General features: G+C 36.4%; 1 long non-coding RNA gene across 1 annotated transcript; it reads left to right on the top strand.

Annotated features, from left to right (window-relative positions):
• Positions 1–16,082: 16,082 nt before the first annotated feature.
• Positions 16,083–16,459, top strand: LOC109607053 (uncharacterized). The gene is made up of 3 exons (XR_002192150.2): positions 16,083–16,197; positions 16,255–16,319; positions 16,390–16,459. It is a non-coding gene; the product is annotated as an uncharacterized LOC109607053 (long non-coding RNA).
• Positions 16,460–20,565: the final 4,106 nt, after the last annotated feature.

Genomic DNA, 20,565 nt, shown 5'->3' on the forward strand with positions numbered 1-20,565 from the left:
CCACAAACATTGGGGTTGTTTATTTGACAATTATTTCAAGCATCCATTAAAAACGACATGGTTTGTTGGCTGTGTTATTTCTTAAACCATCATTCTAAATACTATAGGGTATTACCTGTCTTCCATCTTTTCCTAAACGGAAGATAACTTGATTTATTTGAACTGCTAGTCATGCATTTCGTTGAACTTTTCCTTCTGCTTGTCCCTGACAATATTCGTTATTTTTTCAAAATAATATGACAATTCTGTGTATATCGGTAAATGAATTTATAAACTTCTATAAGCTTACAATTTGCATTTCTAAGGTTACTGTGGTAGAATTACAACACGTACACTTTCATTTTCTTTTTGACATCTTACATAATCCATACTAAAATAATCATTTCCCTGGGGACCTACAGTACAATTCAGATTCACATTTTCACAAATGAAATAATCATTTTCTGGGAACATACTCGACAAACCATATTCATATTTTGTCAAACGAAATAAACATTTCCCTGGGAACCTACTGTACAACCCAGATTCATATTTTCATAAATGAAATAATCATTTCCATGTGGACCTACTGCACCACCCGGATTCACTCATCCTTCTTTAATACAATTCATAATTGCAACCAAACATTCAACAAATTCAAAATTTTCAGCTTAAATTTTATAAATGCTAAAACGGCCATTACAGTTTAAGAATAATAAAGAAAATACTTAAACATCAACAAGAAAAGGCTCACCTAGCCATTTAGGCAACTCACCTTTCACAATATCTAAAAGGTACCCCTTATCATAGTCGATGGTCCATTCAGCAGGATAAAGTCTCAACTGTTCTGCTTTTGTTACGACTTCTCTGAATTACGGTCTGTCACAATGATACACTTAAGACTAGAAGTATTTGAGAACTTGAAAGGTTGCCAGCATCTCTTGTACGAGTGGTAGTTTTTATCGCTGTCGATTGTGCTGTGGCTGTAGTATGCTACCACGCGCATTCTATTTTCATGCATCTTTCATCTTATTCACTTTGCCCTGAGCCCAAACAAAAGGTTTGATTTCTTAGTAAGTTTAGTTATTCAAAAATCTGCCACAAATTTTCTAAAATACTCTGCAAAGTCTAACACTGTTTGGCATGGGAGCCTCAAGTAAAGCCTGAATTTTCTGTTGATCTGGGCGTATTCCCTCTGTAGAAATTTCTTTACCCAAATATTCGATTGAAGATTTTAAAAATTTGCACTTATTAATATTTAGACATCCAGCAATTGTTAAAACAGCTTCTGGTTTTGTTTGGTTTGGTGAGCAAATGTTAATGATGTCGGATTTTAGAAGTTCAGTTTTGTATATGTTTTCTTTTCAGTTTTATGCTGCTGTCCTTGTAAAAGGGAACGGCGCCTAGTCTATAATCGTTTTTAAGCAATTTTAACTGAATACTGAAAACTTGAACTGAATTTTATTATTATTATTATTATTATCATCATTATTATTATTATATAAGTTTCAACACAGAGAATGCTCGGAACAAAGTAACGTCACATTGCAATCGGAGCTCCTTTGCTGACGATAGCGTCCTTTTTCGTTGGTGTTGTCATTTATTATTATATAATTCGTCCCTCCTTTGGGAAAGTCTCGGAGGGTAGTAGGCGAGGGTTTGTTGGTCCTTGAGGATTGGGCCCTTCGGGTTCGTGTGGATTATGTGACTTGACCAGATAAGCTTTTACGAGAAATCCAATAGCGGTGATGATGATTGCGTACATCAAAAATATATTAGTTGTCTATGGAACGAGAAGTTTAAAATCCTGATATTTTTCTTTAGTTGTTTTATGAGAAGGGGAACACTAGTCGTGTATTCCAAAATGGTTCTATGGGCTTGAATGGTTTGTTTCTAATCAGAACACTCGAAAATCGGTTTTGAATTTGAATGAAACCATCCAACATATTGATTTATTTCTGGTTCCAGATGACTTCTTTGATATCCTTGCAGGAAGGCAACCGGTAAAATGTTTTGATCGCAGATGAGTTGGAATTTCTATTTCAAATTTCAATTTCTTCAGAAATGTTTTTTGTTTCATAATTGAGTTGAATGATTAAGTTTTTTAAGGTAATTTCGTTATTTTAAATGTTTTGTATTGAAAATTTAAATTTCTTTAAATGATTTTCGTTAAGTGAATACTTATTTATAATTTGGTAGTACAGCTATTCTCAACCGCTTGTCCGGCGGACTACCAATGGTCAGTGAAGAAATTTTACTTTATATACTTAATTTTTGTATGTATATATCGATAAAAAAGTGTTTGATCCGTCTGCATTTTGAAAGACTCTTCTGTTGTGACCGCCGAGTAGTACGGACGTGCCATCGCTTTCTGTTTATAATTATCACTAAAGTATCTTTGGTAAATTATTTTTTTAGTTTTTGAGGCTCAACAGCTTATTGGGGGTGTGGGTATAGGAAAAGGAAATGAAAAAGCCCATTTTCAATTTCTGATTATTGATTTCTGTGAGAATGTTGTGTGTGTCACAAATTGTTCAATTTGGTCATATGGATTTGAGATTGGGGGATAGGTATTTGTTGGCTATGTCAATTATGTGTTCGTCTCTCAATTTCAGTCCTGTGTCGTTATGCAGTTCTTCAACTCTTTCGTGGCGTTTTTAACTTGTCTTAGGACTTTGTTTTGAATTCGTTGAAGAACTAGCATGTTTGTTTTGGTTATGGAGCACCACACCGGACAACCTTACGTTATTATTGGTAGGAATAGCGATTTGTACAGGATCAACTTGTTCTCAACACTGAGGACACTGTTCTTGTTGATTAGAGGGTAGGTTGCCCTCATCGCGACAAAAACTTTGGACTTAGTTTATTGACGTGCTGTTTGAAGGACAACCTTTTGTCCAGAGTGATTCCCAGGTAGTTGACGCAGTTCTTTTCCACAATGCTGACTCAGATTATTGGGCATTTACTTTTAATTTCCACCTGTCATAGTTATTATATTCAGCTTCCTAAGTTTTTCCTCCCAAACTTCGCTTCTGTAGTCGCCTATTTCTTGTGATTCTTGGGATTTTAAGGTGCGATAGGTGTTTCTGTCCTCAATTCATCTGAACCTGTTCCACTTTTTCTTGTATTTGTTTTTAATTTTGATTTTAGTGATTATATTCTCCGGCAGGTCGTCTTCGGGCGGTTTAATTTCGATAGTTTTGCATGAAAGGTCGCGAGTCCTGATTATGTTTTGTGTAAAAATATCGATATTGGGTGAGGTGATGTTGTTTATTTGGGTGTGGGTATTAAGGAAGTTTCGGAATTTGCTCCAGTCTGTTTTGCTATACAGGATTTTTTGTTGGGATTGTTGGCGGGATTTTAAGGATGTGAGATTTACCAAGACGGGGACGTGGTCAGAATCAAGTTCACGGATTACGATGGGTCGGGAGATTCCATCGACATTTTTACACAACGCAAAATTGATGGTGGTTGGCGTTGTGCCGTTGTTGGGGTAAAATGTTGGTTTATCCGAAAAGAGAATCAGCGTGTCGGTGTTAATCAGGTAATTTTGTATGACGACCCATTTGCATTGTTGACGTGGCAGTTCCAGGCCCGATGTCGTGCGTTGAAGTCGCCAGACAGAATCACCTTTTTGGAGATGTCGAGGAGATTGTCTAGTTGTCTTGCCGTGAGACGGTTCGTTGGTGGGTTGTATACTGTTGTTAAGTGAATGTTGTTGTGCAACTTGAGGGTTAAATTTTGCACTGGTCCGTTGACGTTCTCCAATATAGTGTGCGGAATGCACCTCTTTATCAATATAGCAATCCCACCAATTCTCTGTCTTGCTGTCTGTATTGCGTCAAGTCGGTGAACAACAAGCTTGTCAACATCTATGAGTCTTGTCTCCTGAATTAGTAGAATGTCAACGTCATGTTTATGGAGGAAAGGGATTAGTGTGGACAGTCTACTTCTTATAGATCCACAGTTCCAGCTGATGATGTTTAGTTTTCCCTGGGATCTAAAATCCATAGCTGTCCACGGAAGTTTCGCAGAAGTTCATGAATATCATGAACTTCTGTGAAGGGGACTGGTTTTTGTCCAACACGCTGTTGAGGTCTTTGAGTGCTCGCAGAAGACCTCCCAGATTCACCTTCGTGCGCAGCTGGCCCAATTCTGAAACAATTTACGAGAATTCGTTTGTTTGGTTTTTATATGGCAACTTATCTGTTCGGTGTTCATCGGCGCCTCCTTTATTGGATCCAAGTGCTGGGAATTTCTTGCTGTTAATAGTCCTGGGCTGGTTCATTGGCGTAGTCCATGCTTTTCTTGTGGAGAGAGGCGCTGGGATTGTATTTCCAGTCCGTTCCGGTGTCTTCCTTTCTATGGGTGACTTTTGTTCTGCTCGACCTTTTTTCTATAGACGGGGCATTCTTTTGAGTTTGCCGGGTGGTCTCCTTTGCAGTTTGAACACTTTGCCGGGATGTCCTTCGATTTCTCACATGCATATGTCGCGTGGTTCCCGGCGCATTTTAGGCACTTGAATGACCTGTTGCATTTGGAGGTCGCGTGTCCCCACAGCTGACACCGGTGGCACTGGAGAATGCATCCTTCATTATTGCGCCTCTTACAATAGGCTCGTATGTTCAGCACGTGTCTGATTGTATTATTCAACCACTTGAGGGTGACATTATTGTTGGTGATGATAATGTAGAGTGGTCTGAATTTTGTTTTTAATTTAAAGATTTTGATCATCTCCAAGTCGCGTTCCTCCAGAAGATTGGACCGGATCTCGTCGATGTCGGGCTCCGAGTCCAATCCTCTGAGAATGAATGCGTGCGTCTTCTCCACCTTGTTGGTGTACGTGTGAAATTCTGTGCCCGAGTTTTGTAGGACTTCCTTGAACTTTTTATGCTGCTCTACGTCTCCAATGTTGACCAGTATATTATTTTTGGTGAACTTCAGGGTATAATCCCTGATGTTCTTGTTGAGTGTGTCCACCAGGTCTCTGTGGGCAGTCACCCTTTAGTCTCTTTTAGCACCATTGGAGGAGGTTGGCTCGGTTTCCTGTTGTTAAGTTTGCCGTTTTCAGTTGCTTTGACTGTGTTGATTTGACGGGTTTTGTGTAATTTCTGTACACAAAATGGTTTCGTCCGTGGCGAAAGTCCTGCTCTTCACGTAATTGATTAGGTCATCCCTTGATTTCCCCTTGGTGGGACTATACATATTTGGGTTCCAAGGGATATAGTAGGGCTCGCTCGCCGGGCAAAAACCTTTATTTGGTATGAAACTGTCCGTAGCTTTGTTTACGTTTTTTACTACTCTGTGTTTTACACTGCTGCCCTTGTGAGAGGGTGGGTGTAGGTTTGTTATTGTCAGGTCAGGTCATTGACACGGGGTCTGTATACAGGCTGTTCATTCATGGAATTTCTGTTGTTTTTGACTCGGAAGTGGAAATATTTGTTTGCGATTTCGCTTATCTGTGTGTTTATTTTTGTGATGCCGGTATTTTTGTGGTGGGTTCACATCTTCTCTTTCCCAGAAGATCCTGGTGTTCAGGACGTGTTTCACATTTTGGCTCATCCATTTAAGAGTAATGCGGGGGTCAGTGATGACCATGTTGAGAGGTCGGAACTGGGTTCGCATTTTATATATATTGTGAATTTTAATGCTGTGTTCTTCGGCCATTCCTTCCCCTATTTCCCTTGGTTCTAACTCGGCGTCGAACCCTCTCATCACTAACGCGTGTGTTTTATTGAGTGGCGTTGCGTACGTGTGGAACGCCGTGTCGCTTTCCTTCAGCGCGTCCACATATGTTGTGTATTCCGTGAGGTCCTTCGCGTGGACGTGGGTGTTGTTCTTTGTGTATTTGATTGTGAACCCCTTCGCGAAGTGCCTCCTCAATTCCGTTACCCCCCGGTTGTGGTCACTGAATACTCCCTGAAGGATAATGGGAGGGATTTTCGTGGTTTTCTTCGGTGCGTTCGTCCCCTTGCTTTTTTTGTTGACTGAACGTTGCTCAGTTTTGCTGTTGTCCTCATCCTCGCCGATGTTCTCCTTGTTGGTTTCCGTCTCTATTTGATCCATTTTCAATGGTTCATATTTGTTGTGGGTTTTCACTACGTTGTTTTTCCAATTTCGGCCCTTTGCCTAAGAAAACTGCTGATGTTTGTCGTTTTTCTTGGTTTGATGAATTTACTTGACGCGGCTATGTCTTTCAGCTGAGCATCGTTGGCCGAGGGCGGGATGGCTGGTCGGCTCACCTGCGAGTCGGCGGTGTGGTGGATTTGGGCTACGGTGGCCACGGAATCGATGTCCGTTTCGGACTCGCTCGCCGTTGAAACCGACCTTGCTCTTTTTTCCCCTTGGTGTTTGTCGACAGCTGCATCGTCTGTGTCCATGTCTTCCACTGGCTTGCCACTTGTGTTGCTTGGTTTGCTCGGGACCTCAAACGTTTTCATTCTGACATACCTGTGAATGTCTTCCCTTTGTTTGGTTTTGTCTGCCATTTTGGCTGGCGGACACGACCCGGGGAGCGGACTACAGTTGCCTGCAGTTCTCTGGTTGGGTTCTGCTCCGACAGGTGTCGCCACCTGGCCGTTGCAGGTCTCTGCCGTCTCTGCGGACGACGACTCCCCTTCCCGTGAGGTGTCGCTGATATATTCCACCTCACTTCCTGTCTGCTCGGTTTTTTCGAGCGACCACGTTGCAACTTTCTGTGATTATCAACTTCGTCCTTAGGCCCTACCAAAATGTTGTGTTCTGGCTTCTAAATGGACTGTATTTCTTTTTGGTTGTGTCGATGATACTGACACACACAGATTTGCTGATACTTAACGGATTTATTTGCTTAACAAAGGATTACATGTAACACTCGTGCACCTTGCACACATGTCTACCGGCCGACTCTCTCTGTTGCACATGCGATTCTTTTGCAATGCATGGTTGATCGAAAATCGCCTTCACGTGGTTGTGAATAATTAACCGCTTATTTTCGAACCGTTCCTCTAAAAGCTCCCATGCAAAGTGATAATTATTATCCGTAACTTCAATCGATTCAATAACTTGCGCAGCATCACCCTGTATACACGATTTTAGATAATAAAATTTTTGTATACTGGAAATTGAATTATTATTATTAACTAGAGCCCTGAATGCATCTCGGAACTCTAACCATTGACAATATTTTCCCCCAAAATTAGGCAATTCAATAATCGGCAATTTGTACCCTCTGCAAAATCTCCCCGCTAGATACTGGCACCTGAGAACTTATTGATGAGATAGAAATGTTGTAATCAGAAACTACCTGTTCTATTTTTGAAGAAATATCATAAAACGTGTTTTCAAAAACCAATACTTCGGTTTCATCACTTGTATCGTCAAGAAACGCAGAAATCAGAATTTACACTATAAAATTCGTCCAAACTATTATTAAGTCGCTCTAATCTAAGACTTAATTGGGATGCAATTTGCCCTGTTACATTTTGTAAATCAATCGAATCATAAAAAATTATCAAACGCGATAACCTCCCTTTAATATTCCCACGCTTAATTTTTAATTTCTTAAGCTCTTGAGTTTCCGAAATCGTACCAATTCAAAAAAAAGTATTCAAAGAATAGGAAAGGTAAACTCATACAGTTCACGTCTTTCAAATTTGGCGTGTTCCGAACGTGGCGTACTTCACAATGCCTGTCTCTGCGCTTCCCTGGGACGCTTGCCGTCTTGCTGGTGCTATCCTAACACTGTTGTACTACTATTTTGCAGCACTATAGAATCAGGATACTTCTGGAGTCGGCTATTCCATGCACAAAATCCGAAATCGTCGAGACCACGTGGCGTGTAAGACCAAATCCGACCATGATGTTAGGTGAAGTGATGTGGTTGTTTATTCGGGTGTGTGCCTTGAGGAAGTTTCAGAATTTGTTCCAGTCTGCCCTGTTGTACAAGATTTTGTGTTGGGTTTGTTGGCGGAATTTTAAGAATGTGAAATTCACTAGGATGGGGACGTGGTCAGTATCAAGTTTGTGGATAACAGTGGGTTGAGAGATTCCATCCACATTTTTACACATCGGCAAATCTATTGCGGTTGGTGTTGTGCCATTATTTGGGAAGCAGGTTGGTTCATCCAAAAAGAGAGTCAGTGTGTTGGTGTCAATCAGATAATTCTGTATGGCAACTCCATTTCATATTGATGTTACATGAATATTGTGGTGCAGTTTAACTGTTAAGTTTTGCACTGGGCAATTGACGTTCATTAACCTAGTGTGTGGTATGCATTTTTTATTAATATTACAACTCCATCGATTCTTTGTCTTGCTGTCTGTGTTGTGTCAAGTCGATAAACAACATAGTTCTTGACAACAAGTTAGTCAACATCTATGAGTGTTGTCTCCTGAACTAGTAGAATGTCAACTTCATGTTTATGAAGGAAAGGGATCAGTGTGGAGAGTCTACTTTTTATAGATCCACAGTTCCGGCTGATGATGTTTAGTTTTTCCTGGGATCTATAATCTATAGTTGTCCAGGGAAGTTTCGCAGAAGTTCGTGAGAATCATGAACTTTTGGGAAGGGAATTGGTTTTTGTCTAGCATGCTGTTTAGGTCCTTCAGTGCTTGCAGGAGGCCTCCGAGATTCACTTTGGTGAGCAGCTGGTCCATCTCTGAAACAATCTGAGTGAAATCATTTGTTTGATTATTATTAAACAACTTTGCTGTTTGGTGTTCTTCGGCGCCTCCGTGGGTGGGTCTGAGTGCAGGAAATTGCTCGATGTTCAGTGTCCTAGACTGATTATTGCGGCACTTGAATGCCCATCTACAGTTACATATGCCGTGTCCCCACATCTTTCAACAGTGACACTGGATGATGCCCCTTTCGTTATTGAGTCTTTCCCAGTACACTCGGATGTTTAGGACATGTCTGACGCTCTGGTTGAGCCACTTGAGGGTGACTCTGTTGCCGGTCACGATTATATGCGGCCTATATTTTGTTTTTAGTTTGTAGAACTTGACGACCTTTAACTCGTACTCTTCAATCAGATTAGACCGGATATCCTCGAGTCCAATCCTCTAAGGACGAATGCATGCGGTTTTTCTCACTCTCGCTGAGAGAGGAATATCGGTTTTGACATTCCACGACATTCCTCTTCTCTATAGATTTCACTGAAATTATTCTACACAAGCTTGTAGTTTTGTTGGTCTTTACAAACCCTGCCCCTGCTCCATTTGTGGTCCCCTCGAGAACAGAATCAACAGCCTCACAGCTATTCAGTTTACCGGTGTCGGCTGATGAATCCCCCGATTTGCCAGGATTGGGGGTTTACGGCATCTCTTCATCTGTGGCGAATGTCCGTTTTTTGATGTAACTTATGAGTTCCTCCCTCGACCTACTCTTGGGGGGCTATATATTTTTGGCGGATCTTCTGTTATATTTGTGTTGTCAATCTGTTGCGTGTTTGGGTCCCAAGGGATGTCGTAGGGCCTTATATTTGGAGTGGAACTGTCATCACATGACACCCAACTTCCGAATTGACCGCCGTAGAGTATGGACGTGCAGGCGCGGAGCTCCGCAATTTATTGAACCGAAAAATTTTGGTGACGTAGTTGGTTGAGAGTGTGACGCGGGTATGACGTGTGTTTCGGGGGTGTTCGGATACGGGAATGTGGTTGCTGAAGTTTGGAGTATACAGGGTGAGTGGAACAGGCTTTTATGTGGGTCGGGACTTTGAAAAATTTTCAGAGATTGGGAAAAATCGCGAAAAAGTGAGGGGTTGCTCCGAGATTCGAACCCGGGTTGTCCGCCCCGACGACTGGTTTAAACTAAACTAAAAAATACTAATGATAAAATTCATGTTTTGTCGAACTCGAGTCTCCTGTAGGCACTATGTATCGTAGGCTCCGTTCTTGGGGAGGTGGGTTACCGAATGGATTCCGCGGTTGTCCATCATCTGGGAGAGTGGCTTGGACAATTGCCGGTGTAGTGGCATCTCTGAGCGATAACAACCATTTTGAATGTAGAATAGGGCGTAGCATTTATGGGGGCATTTTGTTTAGATAATGGAATTTTTAAACTGAGTTAGCACAAACTGTTGTTGAATGGCCCGTTCTGTAATGTAGTGTGTTCGGGAGAAACAAACAAAAACCCCGTTGAAGTATTTTGAGGGAGATTTCGTGTTGTTTGGATAATGTTTTGTGATTTAGTAGGTGTTTTTACGTTTTAAGTAGAAAGCTTTGAGTGTGTGGCAGAGATTATCGTGGAAGTTTATAGTTTTTGTGTTTGTGATTAGGGCCAGTGTTGTGGTTTCTGACGTCAGTTATATGTTTTGTGAGTATACGTTTTTCATAGAATTTATTGGCTTCTTGAATGATATAATCCTGTATGTATGGTATTCTAGTTGTGTTGTGTATGTGTTGGATTCTGGTTCTTCAGATTGCGCTGATTGTCATTCTCAGCATTTTGTTTTGCAGTCATTGTAGACACTGTTTATGAAGTTATTTTAATATTAACTGCACCAGACTAAAAATTTGTTTAATAATTTTAATAAAGAAATATTGTACTTGAATATTTTTGAAACATTATGTACAAAGTGTGAAATTTTATAAATAAATTTTAAAACAAATATATTAATAACATAACGTAACCAAGTAATTTTAAGTCACAATTACTTTCAATAATTTTATTTATGATTCTAAGTAATATCCTGTGAATATATTTTCAATCTTCAAATCTTTCAAAATTTTAATATTCATTTCAAAAAATTGTTATGTGCAATTATTTATATCTACATTGTAAATTCGATCATTAAAATATAATATTAAAAATTTGAATATACACACGGGCTTGTAAATATATGTGACACCATAAACGTATATAAAAATAAAATATATGACTAATATTATCGTATACTTAAGAAATATTAAATTAAAAAGTTAACTGTTATTTGTTACTTGTTTTAAAATTATCCATAAAAGTGAACCGTTTGGATTATGTTCTTTGTTTTTAACGGAAAATCGGAGCAGTTTAATCTTTTTAAATATGGACAGAAACACATTTCAAAAGTAATTCTTTATTTTATGAACTTTTTCGTTAAAGCTTAGTAATATATAAAATTATTTTGAATATTTTTATTATCATGAAAAAACTATGTCAATTAATAAATATTAACACACATGTTTCTTCATAGAATGTAACGTGATTGTAATCAATAAAACTTTAAACCTTAAAAGCAGCGTCTCCCTTTATTAAATTCCCTATACAAACGTCGTCGACGACTTAGAACAATTTTCAAAAACTTCACATTCTATTTCATATTTTGAGTGTGGATTAATAAATGTTTGATCTTTGACATGATATAGTTTTGAAGTCGTAATATTCTTTAATAACAAAGATATTAAGGGTCAAACAGCAAATTCTAACCTAACCTAAGGTAATTAAAATTAACAAAATATATTGTTGAAAAATCTATGTTGAATATGTATTTTAGCACCGGTTCTCCTCCATCCATCTTCGTACAGTGACAAAAGACATTTTATTGGAGGGAACTAAAATTAATTAGACATATTGTTGAAATTTGGCACGGGATTAAGTTTAAAGCTAAATTTGTGTATAATTACGAGGCAAGATCTGTATCAATAAGTTAACTAAATATATAAAAAAACATTGGTAAAATGTCCAATTTGAATAAGTATTTCAGATCCATATAATAGAGATAATATGTATATTTAAATATATATTATATATTAATTCATAATTTAACCTTTACAATACGATATTTTATTTTACAAAGCTGTGATTGTTGGGCAGATGACAATAAATGCTTCAGATTATTATTATTGGTAATTGTACTCCAATATAAGATAAAAATGATGTAAAAAAGAACTATTCAAGGTTAAATTATCTTTATATTCCAGATTATCCACCAAGGTGTTATTACGTGAATTTAGTCTAATGGTTTTAGATTTATTATCTTATGATTTATTTAGTTCATTAAATTAAATTACTAATAGAGTTGATTAACAATCAGTTGTTAATTACTATATTAATTGTTGTTGCTTACAAATATTAAGTAATATTATTACATTAATATATTTTACTTTCACTCTCATCCAAACATGTTTTAATTTACATACATTCAAGTAAATAATAAACATTAATGTACTACAAAGAAATTTCCAACTGTTTTGACTTTATAAATGTTAACGTTATATTAAGATTTAAACCCTGTGATAATTTAGAAGTCACAGTTTAGTATCACAGATTAATAACCCAATACATACAACTGTTACTTTATTCATTGACAACTATTGTAAAATAGATGATTATTCAAAGTAGTGCTTACAATCGCTTAAATATATACCGTCGAAATTAATTTATATTTGATTATGTACTATCGCATGCATAAGTGGTCTGCCACTTCATTGACGTCAGGCGGGATACGGTCACATTCTGTATTACCGTGCACTATGGCCATTCTGCAAACCGACTTTCTGAGGTCTAAGATGATTTAGATTTAAGAATCGAATCGAAACGCGACGTGAATTTTGTGAATTATATGTCATATATTAATTTCAAATTATGTATCAACAACAATGTTGGAGATTAGCAGCCAGTTCTTATATTCAATTATAATAATGAAAAAGACAAAAAGAAACACTTGTTTACTTCGCGGTTAATATAAACAACAGTAACGTTCCGAATACAAAATACACACAGAAAATTATAAAATTAAGAGTATAAATAGTAATTTTAAAAATCAGGTAATTCATATAATTTAGTCAATCTATATATTCATTTATTTTTTTCTCAAATTTCTAGATATTTGTATAATATTACGTACACAATCTCATAAACAATTTAAATAAATAAAAAAGTACAAAATATGTGTAGCTGATAGAATGTGGAAACGATAGAATGAATATTATAACTAATATATTACATATGTTTACTCAATAAATATCTTATATCTTAATCTTACAATTTTTTATTTTCATTTACAATATTGATATTTAATTTATTTGTTTAAAATAGATATCAATAATAAAAATATTATATAATAGTAATTACAAAATTATATAACATGAAAACCTAATGTATACATTTTTTTAATATCTTACACTCGAGGCTATTTAAACTGTATGCAACAACATTTAAAGAATACCATGTATAGAAACAGATTACAAATGATGAGTGAGTTATAAGATACAATAACAAATAATGTTCAAAGAAATAATAAATGTGAGGATCTTTTTTGAACGAACCAAAGTGGTATTTTTGAATTCCATAGATCCAAATTATGATTTCGTCTTTTTACAACGAAATTTTATATTGTTAATAACTATTGTTATTTTATTGTTTTAATTTTAATCTACATAAAGAAATTAATAGCAGAATTGTCCATAAAACAAAGTTTTAAAAAAGTAACTGGGTGTTGTGATTCATGACTGTTAACTATTTATTTAACAGCATAAGAGTAAATACAATTAACAATTTGCCATTATTATTAAATAGAACATTACATACTGATAACATTTAAGTAATTGTCGTATATCGTTAAATTTCAACTCATAGGCACGAACAATTTCTAATCACTCGATCTTTTTCATTATATTTGTTCATAACATTTAAAATGTTTTAATATGCATTATTTTACGTTTCGTAAATACTTGGTTTTGTTATGAAAATAGTTTATTTTATTTCTTGTATTTTAAATATTTTTAAAATATATCACATTAGCTCAAATACTAATTTAAATCATTTTTAAAATAATTCAAAATAATATTAATTAAGATTATTTTAATATTGGTTAATTATTTAATCGCTTTAAATATTGTAATTATTATAACAATTTCAACAAAACACAAAAAATATTCTCTGAATAACTAAAGCTAACATTAGTTAATAATTTGACGTATTTCAATCCTTGCAGTCCTGTTTATGGTATAAAATGTTATTCTGTAATTTCAATACACTTCAGGCAGTGTCAAAACTTATACTAATTCAGTTTTTGAACCAAAACGATGCACGGTGCACGGTAACAGAATGTGACGGTCGAGGTTAAGCGCTTCGGAAAGTGGCTATATTATTGTATTATTATATCATATATAATATAATTATATAATAATTATATATAATTTCAATAAATAAAAAAAATTGCGCACGAATTGAATGTTTGTTTGATTTTGTGGCGGTTCTTAAAAAAATTTTAAGTTGCGCATGTTACACATCTTTTCCAATGCAATCGAGTGCAGTACAGTGTGGCCATTCATTAAACCGACTTTTTCGGGTCTAAGACAATTTTGGAGTGTTCGTTTTCGTTTACTACTTTCGGCACGCATCGGTGTAACGCTATAAGAAACAGACTAAACGCTTGTTTACTTCGCTGCTAATGTATTATAAACATGTGGGTCCAAGCAGTTGCAAGCAGAGGGGTCCGGTTTGCTGAATGGCCACACTCAATGGCCTTGTGCAGTATGCATGCGTAGAATATATGGTTACTTCTTCACGAAAACTTCTTGTGTGTGGTTGTGTTTGCTATTTTTTTTTCAAAATAGAACGTATTATGGTGGTGATTGAGAATAGAAGCAATTGTACCCTCTACTTTCATAGAGAAACGGGACAAGCATATTACCGCCAGGTTCTTCAGGGTAATCTTGTGTATTTTTACTGTTGGTGGGAGACGTGCAGTGCGAGAGGTGTTATTAAGAATGATTTGTTTCTTAATATTGGCCATAATCACGTCGTTAATTTTAAGGTAATTGAAAATTTGTGATTTATGCAAGTTTTAAGGGACCGTGCCACCAGAGAGCTTTTGCCACTTCGTACCATATATGTGGAGGAGGAGGCAAGGAATGTTGAAGTTGCGAGGCCTCTGGGAGGATACGCGGGTGCCGTTCATTTAATGATGCATCGGGCACGGACTGCCACAGTTCCAACACTTCCTAGCTCTTTAGAACAACTTGAGTTTTTGCGGATGGAACGGTAATTTATCTATATAAAATATTTTTCTTATGGAACGTTTTCTTTTCATATTCAATATACTCATATATTATTATAATTATATCTAAAACGGAACGAAATCAAATATTATCTTTCATGACAGAATTTTAATGAACATGAAAATATCTGATAACATTTTTATTTATAGTTTGATTTTAACAATAATTGTTTTATTGTATAAAAAAAATCAAACCAATTTATTACTATGGATGTTATTTAGTACCGAATAATGGGTACGTATGGCAATGGTCTACCTCTTCTCCCTCAACACAATTTTCTGGCTGGCATTGAGGAAGTGGAGGCATGGATGAGGAATGGCGTCCATGAACAGGAGCAAATTTGTTACGTACCTAAGACGCCAATGGAGCAGGATAAATGTTTCGGTATTTGGCGAAGAAATGAGAATGACTAATTCTGTGGATTCATTCCACATTTCTCTAGTTAGGATGATTGGGAGGAAACATCCTAACATTTGGGTATTTGTTACTCATCTCTTAAACATGGAGAACGCAAAGGCAAGCAACTTGGTGCGAATGACGCGGGGCCTCTAAGAGCTAAATACCCCCAGGGCGCGCTACTCACGTCTGAATAGGAGGATAGGTATGTAAACTCTCATCTCTTTTATCATAAAATGTTAATATGATATTTTTTTGCAGAAAACACACAAAGACTACTACAGGAAGAGCAGGACATAGGTTCATTCTTTCGCCGTGTAAGCCATCTCGTGGATGGCCTAGAATTAGTAATAAACCCGGATATTGCGGTATTTGATAATGGAGACATCGTACCCAATATTCAGGCCTCCTGTAATACCGCAAATGGCAGCCGGAAGACCAGAAGAAAAGATGAATGGAGAGGTAGCCGCAGTGGCTGTTGCACATGTTCCTGAGGTGGTCCCGATGGTTTTGAGACTGGAACCACCACCTCTTCACTATTTTGCGCCTGTCAAACCACCACCGTTGGAAAGTTTTCTACCTGTAGTAGCTGTTGCACGTGCTCCTGAGGTGGCCCAGATGGTCTTGCAGGTGGTACCACCACCACCTCTTCACTATTTTGCAGCACAGAGACAGTCTCCTCCACCGTAAGGTAATTTATCTTCTTACATACATAAGGAATATGAAAGTCCCTAAACTAAAATGTATTTTAACCCTTACCCCAACCTGAATTTAATGTGAATATATATTTTTTACGCCTTGTGTGCTCCAACATACAATGCTGGAACTGAGACATCATCAAAAGACTGTGAGGTATATTAATATATTTAAGAAGTTTGTTGAAAAATCTAATCTCTCTATATATTTCAGCGCCTGTTGTTCTCCAGAATACAATTCTGGCACTGCGACAACATCGAAAGACCTCCAACCATAAGGTAATTAATATGTTGAAATACTTTGTTAAAATGTGAATGGTGGGTATGTATTTGAATATATGTTTTTTAGTCCCGATTTTCCACCGCCATCGCATTGTACTGTGATGAATATAAAGCTGTGTTCCATTGTTCAACTTAAGGTAATCTTTATTTAATTCTATTTGGTGAAATGCGCCAGCAAGATCCAAAGTTGTAAAATGTGAACATTTGCTTAGTTGATCTAAGATACCGGAAATGTTTGGCAAAGGATAACGATCTGAAACTGTAACTTCATTTAATTTTCTGTAGTCGATGACATCGTGCCATTTAATTTTACCATTAGCATCAGGCTTTTTCGAAACTACCCATACTGGAGAGGACCATGGGGATATAGAATGTTAAATAATATTTTGATCCAACATTTTGTCAATTTGATTTTTAACTTCAGCTTTATGAATATGCGGATGTCGATATGATTTTGTATAAATTGGCTTCGAATTTTCAATATCTATGCAATGTTTGATCTCGATAGTAAACGACAAATTATCCCCGTTTAAGTAAAAGAATTAATTATATTTTAACCTTAATTCTTCAATTAAAAATCTTTCATTATTTAAAAATTCTAGTCTTAATTAATAATTTATTTTTTTAATATTTTAAATTATTATTGTCATTTATACCTTCAATAAAATTATTACTATAATTAATGTTTGGTAATTTTAAGATTTCAATTGGATGTTTCGGCTTCATCTTGGCCTGCATTACAGACTGATGTTAAGAAATATCGGTTTTCTACATTAACTATTGCTTCTGTCAATAATAAATTTTTATCTAAAACTTGTTTTAAATAAAGGTCTTCTTTGAATTTCGAGTTTGATTTTACTTTTATTATTTATTCAGTTCTTGGAGAAATTCTTACTTTAACTGATTGTTGAAATTCTTTATACTATTCATTGATATACATGCGAATTAACATTCCAAAATATAATTTCATTTTTATTCAGTTCAGTTGGTACTCCAAAGAGTTTTAAAATATCATATTCTAAGTCATATTCTAAGTTTAGATCATAAATATAAATATCATATGTATCATTAAATATATTAAGTTTGGATTTTTTATTAATTGTAAAAGTAGCTCTTAAATTTACAACCATGGTATATGTTTTTGAATTGTGGTGCTTTCATTTATAACGTGGGGTTTGACAATTGTAATCGGTGAACCTGTGTCAATTAAAAGTTTAAAATTAACATTAGGGAATTTTCTTTATTGTATGTAGTGTGATTAGTTGAATAAATTTCAATATTTTCAAAAAAATTTGGTTTCATAATTGTTATTTTATAATCTATTCCTGTAATTATTTTAATATTATTCACAGTTTTAAATGTAATGTAAGGATTTGTTACTAATTTTATTGTACATATCTTTTGTTAAGGAAAACATAACATTAAATATTATATTTTTATTGAGAGTATTGATGTGAACTAGATCATCACTACTTCTTCATTAAAATTTTCATAAAAATAATATTCGTTTTCTATTATTACATTTTCATTATTATCTTCCTTATTATTATTTTGACATATTTGATCATAAGATGATTCATTTGTTTATTCAGGATTTTCATAAAAATTATTATTTTTTTAGTATTATATTTAAAATTATAATTATTATTATTACTTTCGGAATTATTATAATAGAAATAAGTATTTAGAATTTTATTCTTTCGGTTTGAATTTGACTTGTGTGGGCTTTTGAAGTTGAAGGAGTTGGATCGCCCATCGTGTACTCCTGATGTCCGTTTAAAACATTCGCCTTCCTTGCATAGTTATTATTTTGATTATTTAAGTTAGAATGATTGAATTGAGGCTTTTTATAATTAAAATTAGAAGGTTTATTTGAATTACTATATTGTTTATATCATGTTGGATTGCTAGAATTATTTTTATTATAAGAATTTCTTTTATAATTATTATTATTATAGTTTGGGTTAAAAGATTTTATATCAAGTTAGTTTTGAGTAGAGTTCGTGTGTGAATTATCATTTATTCTAGTTCTGCATTAATTAATAAGATGACCTGGTTTTTTGCAAAAATTACAAAATATAGGTTTAATATTTCTGTAAAATTTTTATTTTTGACAGGTAATCTATAGGCTTCAAGTTTATTCTGTGAATAAAATCTAATGAACTTTCATTTTGTCCTTCTTTGATAATATTTAAATCATGTATTAATGAATTTAAATCACGAATATCTCCAAAATGAGAATTTAACAATGTCTTAATTTCTTGCCAAATATTAATATTTCTAGAATTGATAAAACATTTTTGTCTATTTCTGTGTTGGATTGAATGGAGTCCCTTTGCAAAGTACTTAAGAGTCGTCATGTACAAAAAAATGAGATTTGACAGCATTTGTTTGCCTAAAATCCTAATTTGGATATGGGGTACAAGATTTTCCTGTGCAGTATACAGTTTATGTTGCTCTTTATCTTCGATAGGGTTTGATTCCTTCTGGTGTTAAAAGGTGTAAAAATTTACATTTGTCTATTTGGATTTTCACGTTACTTTCTCTGAGTCGTTGGAAAATTTTTCGAAAGGTTCACTAGGTGTTCTTATCCGTTACTCTTTGGAATGTTGCTGAGACATTTTTCAATCCAAACGGCATTCTGACGTACTCGTAATAATAATAATATTAAATTTTATTTATGTCAAACAGAATTAACTTTAAATAGTCGCAACAACAAATATAGATAATATAGCTTCAAATCATCAACATAGGCTAGACTACAGTATAAAAACAAACTTAACAAGTCATTGATGATTAAAAGGAATAATAGGGGTCCCAAGTTAGACACCTGCGGTACGCCAGAGGATGGATGCACGCTGCAGTGTATTTTTTTTTTTTTTTTTGTTTTGGGACGAGAGAATGGAAAATCTTGCTAGACGCCTCCTGAAACTGGGTCGGCGGAGGCAAGTGTCCGATTCACACGGACTAAAAACCACTCTCCGGGCACCGATCCGAAGATCATAACCATGCGGAATGAGCGAACCGAAGTCGCGGTGAACAAAGGGGGGTATACTTCGGTACTGTTAGCGGACTGACCGCTAATTTGGGGAAGATGTCGCAATGGACGCTTAGAAATCGGGATCGATAGCCAAAAGGCATGGCCTTTTGTACCTATCGGTTCCTCGGGGGAGTATGTCGCGCAGACTGGAGATCTCCGGGTTGGGGTGTTCGGGAAGCGAATTCCGGAGATTTACGGCGTATCTATGTCTGATTTCCGTAAAGGTTGGAATATTATATTCGAGGCGGACTTGTGCGTTTCGAATATAGTAAGGAATGCCCAGGGCAGATCTCACCAAGCGCATGTAAGTTCCTTGCAAGGAACGAACATGGCACGGCTTAATCGTGCCCCAGATCGGCAAAGCATATGTAAATATGCTGTGCACCACCGCGTTGAAGACGCGAAGTTTGGTGCTTTGGGAGACTTTCTTCGCATGAAAGAAAGGTTTGAGAGATACAAACGCTGCCAAGGCTTTTTCCCTGGACAGCTTCTTTTGGGGGAGGAACGACAGCTTTCTATCCAGGATTACTCCCAGATATTTAGCCGACGGACTCCATTCTATTTGATGGTCATAGATATGGAGTTTGGGGGGTTTTCTGAGACGATTCGAAAAGAAAACGGCCTCAGATTTCGCGGGGTTAATGTTCAATCTCCACTGAGTGTACCAGGAGAGAAGTTCAGGGAGAAAGTTCCTTATCTGCACCGCAGACGAACGAATCGTTTTGTTGGAACTGATGAGGGCAACGTCGTCAGCGTATAGTGCCTTTACGACGCTAGGGCGGGTGGGCATGTCACAACAATATAGATTGAATAAGACGGGAGAGAGACGGGAACCCTGCGGGACGCCAGCCGTGATGGGTTTGGGGGTGGAGAGTTCCTTACCGATCCGCGTTCGAAACGAACGACCGGACAGGAAAGAACGGATCGTACCTACCAGATATGGAGGAAATTCCATGTCAGTAAGTTTATGGATCAGGCCATCGTGCCAGACACGGTCGAAGGCTTGTTGGACGTCAAGGAGGAGCATGGATACATGTTTACCTTGGTTGCGAAAGCCGGCGATGGTCTCGGTCACCCGCAGAAGCTGGTGACCGGTGCCGTGTGCAAGCCTGAATCCGAACTGATCGTTCGGGATCAGGTTGCGTGCAGCCACATGATCGTCGATCCGAGAGCGTATGACGCTCTCGGCGACTTTGCTCAGGG

The sequence above is a fragment of the Aethina tumida genome, chromosome 6, assembly GCF_024364675.1.
Source record: "Aethina tumida isolate Nest 87 chromosome 6, icAetTumi1.1, whole genome shotgun sequence".
Lineage (NCBI taxonomy): Eukaryota > Metazoa > Arthropoda > Insecta > Coleoptera > Nitidulidae > Aethina > Aethina tumida.